Below are 8,670 nucleotides of genomic sequence, written 5' to 3'. Positions count from 1 at the left end.
GGCATTCAGTTAGGCATTACCGGGCTAGCATTACCTTTCGAGATATCACGGGTTGTTGCGTTCAACTCTTCAGTGGCAGACGTCTCTACGGCAACCGCCTCAAATTTATACCCGTGTGCTCGAGCCTCTACAACTGATTGGTCAAAACACTGCCTGCACGTGTTGCACTCCGCTTTTCTGCAGAGAAAGGCGCTCGAAACTATCTCTTTCATGCAGAAAATACAGCCCGCTGTGTCTCCTGCAAGGTGTGTAACGTTAGCCACCTGGGTTTTTAAAGCACTGTGTAAAGATTTTTTTTTTTTTTTGGTTTCCAAACAAAATGGCAACGCGGTGTCACGGCAGGATCCAGGAGGATTATCGATCGATAAGGGTACCGACTGATCAGTGCAGAGTCACCGAACCTCCTGTAAACAGTGGCCGTCGCTTGAGCGCCTGCCTGTTGCTGTGTGACCGCCGGAGGAGGGCTGGGTTAGTGTCTGTGGATGGACGGGAACGGAGAACCGGGATGTGGGCGGAGCGGTGATTTCACGTGCTGACCCAGAAACGGAGAACTTGCTTTCACTGAACAACACAAAAGCTTCCAACCCCTCTCTGCTAGGAACAATTACTACATGTATTGCGCGATGTACCACGATTATATTTCACTTTTGTTATGTTATAGAATGCTAAACATTGTAAGCAATAACTGGACTTGTGTAACATCTCACTGCCTTCAAAGATCTGTTTTGCATAGTAGAGGTTTGTCCGGCATTGTTAAGCCAGAAAACGCGAAAATACAGAATGACCGACATGAAGAATCACTTTTTTTTTTCTTAGGATAGCGACAGTTGAGGGTAATTAAACGAGAGGCGTGAATGTGGACTTTACCAGGGTGACTCAAACCTCGCATATGTGTACTTCCTGTAAACTGGAACATTTGGAAGAGCTCCTGAACACCTCAGCAGGAGGTCGGTGTCTGTGCCAGTTATAGGCTGGATTATTGTCCTCACGACGAAATACAACTTTTCAAAGACAAGTTTCAGTGAAATAACAGTAAAACTTGATTAGTATTAATTGGCAACATTGATTGCATGGAATCATACTGAGATCAGTTCAAGTGGGGTTTACAGAACCAGAGCAGTACCTAGTGAGCTGTTTCAGCTGATGGGAGATAATGGGTCATTATTTTCATTCAATCAAGAAAAATAATTAAGCCTTACTACACTTTTAGACTACAGATTACTAACAAATATCAAATGTTCACCCATAACGGTGTGTACAGTGGACTGAATTTAATGTGATATACTTGTCACATCCTGTTTATATGCAAAGTGGAGGGATTAGTAAACCAGTTACAGTACAAGGGAAAAAGTAGCATAGGTGAGCACAAATCCTCCATTAACGCATTCTGTTAGAGGAGTCATTTTAATCATATTTTAATATTTGCAAGGATGCACAATCTGGATTTCTTTCAGCCACGATAACTGATAATTACCTCGCTTTCATGTCCGATACAATAATGGATCATTTCAAATTTTTGTATTTTTAAAAGAAGTTCATAACCTGTAGTTTAAGAAAAGCTTAGATTTAGTGATGGATAATACTCTGTGATGGACTCTCTGATCCAATCTGATCTAACTGATATCACGATTGTTAACACAACTTCTACTTCTAGTAAAGTACGTCAGAAAACTTCACATATTTACTTTGGCTTTCATAGAAGTTAAAGGCGATCAAACGTTTTGCATAAGAATTCAAAATAAATTATTATTATCGAACATTGCAGCCCCAATGTATATTGTGCATCCCTAAATATTGGTTTCCTGTGTATAATCTCAAACATATTTAGGCTAGTCGATGCATTTGTCACTAAAATGATAGATTCTGTCCCTTTATTGTTCAACACACTTTAGTATTTTTAATTAATTAATTAATTTTATCTTCACTTAAGGAAATGTTTGAAAAGCTATTTGCAGCACATTGTGCTTTATGTGTTTTTCTTTAATCACAATTAAAAACAACATTAGTCAATCAAAGTGGCACTTTTAAAACACACCCAATATTTCAGCTCATAAATGAAAGGACTAATACCTCTTTCTCATTCATTTACACTTTTCGTCCACAAGATGGAGCCATGGGCAAAAAGGTGGGGTTTAAAACATCCTCCAAAAGCGTTGTCCTGAAGATGGAGACCTGATGGCATAGGCATGTGGAATGTTGTTGTGGTTTGTGTTTCTGAGTGATTGAGTGAAGTATTTGTATGGACGACAGATTTCATTGTGATGTGACATAATGTTATTTCACTCCCGAAAGCAAACACAGGAAGTTGCCTCTGTTATGAAGGATTTGGTCTGTTATGGACCAATTGTACATCTTTGCATGTCCAAGGGAAATGATGGGATTTATGTTATTGCAACCTGAAGATTTGTAAACTGTATATCATTACTTTTTATACAATCAGACAGTGATAGCCGCCATAAGTAACCCATATAACTGATGGGTTGTGTTGTAAATTGTTCTACGCTTCATGCCACAGATCATCCACAGTTTCCACAATAACCACTATGGTTATACAGTTATATTCCGTGCTGTAGCAAAGCCGTTAAGTGCAGGGGGATTTAGAAAGTGAAAGGAATGGGTGGTATGTCAGATTGTCAGATGTCCTAAATGAGTGTTGAATCTGACCATAAATACTGACACAGTGTCTGTTCCCCCGACAATGACAGGAAGCTTGTTCAGAAGGGAGGAGGTCATATAGGAAAAGGATCTGCCCCCTGATGTTTCAAATGTGAGTAGTAACAATGGATATTTGTTTTTGAATGAATAAATATAAACTCCTTGAACCAAGCAAAGTTTACACCTACTTCTGCTACTCAATGGTAGAATGTAACCAAGTTATTGCAGTTATGTAAGGAAGTATTTCATTTTATGTTTTTTACTTTATACTTTTACAACTACATTTCATATTTGTGTTTTGTACAGTTTTCATACTGAGATGTGATGACCTTATAAAATTTGATGCATTTCTGCAGATTAAACAATTCAACAGTAAATAAAGTAGGTAGAATTAACAACTACAACTTTAAAAAGCTGCAGTCTACAACATTTGATTCTATTACAAAATTACAGATGATACATGATTATATGGCTCGGTCTTGAACAAAATACAGTGTTAAACCAGATAAATAAACATAAACAAAACATTTGTTTAAACTGAAAACTTAAAGTAAAACTTGTTAAAAAAACATCTTGATCAAGTAGCTATAGTAATTTTACGCTGATTTCATTTTGTAATGTTTACTTTGAAACACTGTACTGTCACTTAAAATTACTCTAAATTACTAATCTTTTTAACTTACAAAATGTATGTTATATAAAAAAGCATTTTTTTAGCATTGCAGTGTATTCTGTCTTCTCTCCCAAGCTTGGCACAGAAAGTTTGCTACAGGAAAAGCTCCCTTCCTGAAACACAGTTTTTCATAATCATCAAGCCAAAAGATGTAATCATAAATAGGACATTTTACCAGAAAAGTACATCCCTTAGGTCCTAACAGGACGGCAAAACAAAAAGTAAACCTCATTCATAAGTCGGTGTTTCTTATTGTAACAATTCTGCCATTAAGATCAGAAATGGTTAGTAATCTATTCCTGAACATCATGGCAAGAAACACCACTTGATTACTGATAATATTTCTTTCATGTTAACTCTGAAGCATTCAGACTGGTAAAGAGAGAGAGGGCATGAGGATGTGACGGGGCAGGGAGAGCAGGTGACATGGTGAGCAAGAAAAGGAGCAAATATCGTTGGTTAAGGCCGAATAAGGACACCACAACAGTCTAATCCTAATGTACAGACTCCTGTTGGCCTCCACATTATTGTAAAAACATATGAAGTTCATTTAATGTGTGGCTATGACCTGAGCTTCCATTACTACTACTACTACTACTAATGTCGCTAATTATAATATGTGCATTTTTAGTTGTCTGTAGAGGACAGCAGACTCTGCATATCTGTGTTTACCAGACAATTATTTTGTAATTGCTGAGCAGGTTTTAAGCTGTTTAGATCACCTACACAAATAAAAATGTTTAAACTTTTGTCAATATGATGCTACACACAAAAGCATGTTTCTTGGCCCTCTTAAACATGAAGCAACATTTTTAAGTCAAATGTAACTGAAATATATTAAATCTAAACTTTGTTTATTCAAAAGATTAAACATGAGGTAAATATTGTTAGGATAAACTGAATGCAAACAAACTGAGTAAACTTGATCCCATAAGGAGGCAATGCACATCACACTCACATTGACTGATACGTTATTTGATAGCCAAATTTTTGTCTGTCTGTAATATTCATACTGGTTTAAATCAACATCTTGATAGTATTTCTTGTCTTTGGTGAGCAAGAGTTTTGTGCAAAAGGAATTAAAGTCCCAAACAGAGGCCTGTTCCAAATATAAGACCAGGACAGTTTCTCACACTGAGTTCAGTGACTGAAGCAAATAAAAGCCTGGGCTATTAATTTAAGTTTTACAGTACTCTCAGTATACAGTACACATGAAGGCACATATTTGCTAATACATTCCACCCACCTGAGGTGCTGACAGAGGTGGGTCTGATTGTTCAAAACTTTTTTTTTTAAAGTGAGTATTTAAATGGAAAACTGAAAAAAAACAGGGGCAGAGTGCTGGTTACAAACAGGAATCTGTTATTTACTGGCTTTTCAATTTAAGTGTATTCTTAATGTGCCCCATATGTCGCCGGTAAAAGATGGAGAGCCTGTTTAAGTAACTGAAGATGTTTGGAGTGGCCCAGTAGCATGTGGTTTGGTTTTTAAATGAATTCAAATGTAAATCGCCATTTGAATAAAACTCAGATGTGTTTCTGCTTTGATTTAGAGCATAAAACCCTGTAATACAAAAACCCCACGGTGTACAAAGATGAAAATCATCTCATCTTTCCTGCTACTGATAGGTATTTTAAATCAAAGTGAGACCATGTGAGAAACTGTCCTGGTCCAGTCAGAGTCATAGTGTAGTACCAAGAGCCAGCTGGAGTAAAGGTTTAACATTAGATTTGCCTTTTTTGTGACCGTTGTGTGATTGAGAAAGTATGAGACAGCAGATCCGTCTTCTTCACTCATCCGATAACTCCCTGCAACTAAAGTCAGCAGCAGTCCAATAACAATCCCTGCCCAAATCAAATATTTATAGTCCCAAAGACAGTGCTGGAACAGAGACAAAGCACAGGGGATTCTCACAGTGATGAGAGGTTATTCTATTCATTTAGCAAAATAACCAGCATTACACAAAAGCAGGTTGTTACAGGGTATTATATTCTTTTAATATTAAATTAACTCAAGGCTGCATAAATCCTATTAGAGAGTTTCTATCTGTCCATGTTTAATAGCAGTAATGATTCAAAGCTCTTTTTAAACTCATTTTAATTGAAGTGCGTTTAGCAGTGCATTGTAAAAAAACAAAAAAACATTATGAAGTGATACTGTACTTTCATAGCTTTGCATATCAGTATACATTGAAGTTATTTTTTAATCCCAATTTAGGCACAATAGTTAGTCATGTTAAAATGGTTAAACTGTAGATTTTCTACAAAGTTAACATAGATTCACATGAAATTCAGTTTTAACTCACAAACTTTGCTTAATTCTCTTATCAAAGCCGTGAATGATAGCAGATATTACACCACTATAGTGACATCAACTGCATTTCTCAGCTCTGTGAGCCATAATGAAATTGCAGAATCAAGACAGAAAGTTCTGTATTTTAACATTTATAAAGAGATACTGACTGCTGTCACAATGTATTACACAAAGTGAAGACTGGATTTTATGGCTACATTTACTTTATTTCTTTAGAGTTTACTGCACATAGAAATGATCTGACCAGGCTTTTAAAAGTAAAAACTAGGATTGTATTTTTGTCTTGCACTTTTATTTCCTTTGTTAAATTAATATTACTGAACTGTTTCTCTTTTTCTGTTTATTTGTTATAACTTATTTTCTATTGTTTTATTGTGCTGTAAAGCACTTTGAATGCCTTATAAGATTGTGCTATAAACCTTTATTAAAACATTTTATTCTCTATTTTTATTCGTGGCTTAAATGTGGTTTGCATTTCTCTGCCTTATGTAAAATACTTTGAACTGGCTCTTCCTCTTGAAAGGTGCTTCACAAAGTACCCTGCCAATATGAGCTGAGAATACAGAATCACTGAATGTGTTTGAGCTGTTTTCTTTCTTTTGTAGCAGACTTAGCTAGAGGTCAGTCAAATGGAATTTCAGCACATATCTACAGTAGTTAGATTTTGTAACTACTTTCCATCATGCACTCATGATGAAACTGTATAGTTTAATGCATCATGGTTGATACATTGATCAATAGATCTGTTGAATTTTACGTTCATTTTATACTCAATATATAACAATATATACTCACTCACTACATGAACTCTACATAATAGCATGCCACACTGACATATAACAACAAAGATTAACACATTTTTTAGAACATGATACTTAATTGTCTAACAGTGCAGTACTGAAATTGTCTGTAATACAACCCAGCCAAATACTGAGATCATTTCTGTAGTAATAGTTGGTGGCACTGAATGCAGCATGATATCTGAGCATTGTTGGACCTGACAGCTCGTGCAATCAACTAGGTCAATACATACTCACGGAGTGGAGTGACATTAATAGAAAGTGAAGATGCTTCAGATTGTGCATACCTTTGATGCATTGTTACTCTTTCCTCTCAGCTGTATTCACAGCCCTAACACAGTGTAAATAAACAAAGTGGAACACTTTAACGGAGACATGCATATGTATGAGATGTAAAATTATTTGATCCCTTTGAGTGTTTCCTTGTCAACTCTCAAAAGCAGCACACAAGTGCTTTTTTGTTTTTGTTTTTTGTGTGTGTTTTCTACAACAAAAGTTTCCTTCTCTCTTGTCACAGGTGCCATCTCATTAGTGGTAAATCACTAAGCTGACATTTATGTTGTACCGAGTCACACAGCATCTCTTTTCAGTGGAAGTCTGATATCACAGCGAAGCAATGCACTGTTTGTTCAGGAGGCTACGAGAGATTTCACACACAGAAGTCATTCTGCATACAGTTTAGTGCCTGTGATTGGGGTTGTAGGGTGACAAATTGAAAGTGTGACAGGAATGTCTTGTGAGAGCTGAAAACAATATTTTACATCCTAATATTAGAAGCCACCCCAAATATAAATATGGGAGAAGCCAAGTATGCAATTGATGTTTATTGTGATTACACACCTAATAACATTCTTCCTCCTGGTGCTAATCTGATCACAATGAAAAGCCTGAAATGAAAAGCAAGTTACTCTCAACTCCTCAAAAGCAATAATGTACAACATGTAGAGCAGTTGCATATCACATATAACACATTATTATGGAGGTTTAAATAAATGTATTGTAAGTGCCTTTGAACAAAAGCATCAGCCGATTGAATGTAGTGGAACATAGACAAATGAGAATTGTAAACCACTAAATTGCAAAATTCATAATGCTTGATGAATGCCATTCCAGAAGCAGTGTGTGCAAACCTTTAAAAGTTTTCTCTACCTCACATGAAATGGAAATAGTAGTACATTATTTTCTACGGTGTCTTGTGGTTAGTGCCTTGCAGAAGGCCCCTCCCTTAGGATGTTAAATGTACAGTATACTGTAAGCCCATATCATTAGAAATCAGCAGCACATGCACACATACACTCAAGTGTTAGAAGCTCTAAACTGTCTCATAAACTGTAAAATGCGTGTTATAGCCCCTGTGATGGGTGTGTGACTTTGCCTCTGCTTTGACAATGGCATGTTGGAATAAGTTCTCCTATTACCTCTAAAAAGGAATAACCAGGTGAAAACTAACTTGTTTCACTACCCTGGGGAATAACCGAGCTGTAACCTCTGTGGCTGCAAATGAAGCCAACACGGAAGTAACAAAAAAATGCAGTTCCTCAAATGGCCACTTGAGGCTGGCTACAGAAGTGAGTCAATCTCCATAAGCCCTCATAAAAATGCCTAACTTTACAGCGGAAATAAACATGTTCACAGCTGGATGCAAAACATTTTTTTATTGTTTTAGCTAATTTCCCCGTTCATAACAACTGTACGGGTAACAACTGTAAATCAACGCGTCACAATATCGCTGTTAGGGGGGTCTCTTCCCCTTTGAATCAATTTTGCTTTAGCACTGTTCTCTGTGGTTGTGGTTGGGGCTGGTTGGCTTTAACTTAATGATACAATTAATAGGGAAACATACTGCAACTGTCCCTTATAGTCTTATCATAAAAAGGTTAAAAATCACTTGCCGTTTTTCTGCAATCTGCTGGAAGATATACATAAAAGTATAAAAATTACATTTCCTTTCACCACTAGGTGTTTCCGCTTTAGTCACTGGCTAATTTTTAAATTTTTATCCAATAGATGTTGTTATATCAGGGGCCGGGACTCTTATCAGAACAAGTTGAAGTTTTGGAGCCGAATGGACCAATGTAACACCGTCAAGTTTATAATAGCAAACTTATTCTGGTTGTTCTGGCCGGTACTTAGTAAAATATACATACAGTTCAAAAAAAGAATTTTTTTTTAAAATTTTTTTTTATTTTTTATTTTTATCTTTTGTTTTTTTTGTACGGTGTCCCCGCA

General features: G+C 36.4%; 1 protein-coding gene across 1 annotated transcript in view; it reads right to left on the bottom strand.

Annotated features, from left to right (window-relative positions):
* brdt (bromodomain, testis-specific) overlaps positions 1 to 461 on the bottom strand; it is a 14,855-nt gene extending 14,394 nt beyond the window's left edge. Inside the window, 1 exon segment of the mRNA XM_035653839.1 lies at positions 35 to 461. The gene's annotated coding sequence lies outside the window, so the exon portion shown is untranslated.
* Positions 462 to 8,670: the final 8,209 nt, after the last annotated feature.

Source organism: Morone saxatilis, unplaced genomic scaffold (assembly GCF_004916995.1).
Source record: "Morone saxatilis isolate NCDOM2014 unplaced genomic scaffold, NCSU_SB_2.0 Contig12, whole genome shotgun sequence".
Classification (NCBI taxonomy): domain Eukaryota; kingdom Metazoa; phylum Chordata; class Actinopteri; family Moronidae; genus Morone; species Morone saxatilis.
The sequence above is the reverse complement of the archived record's forward strand: the minus strand, read 5'-3'. Positions and strand labels throughout refer to the sequence as shown.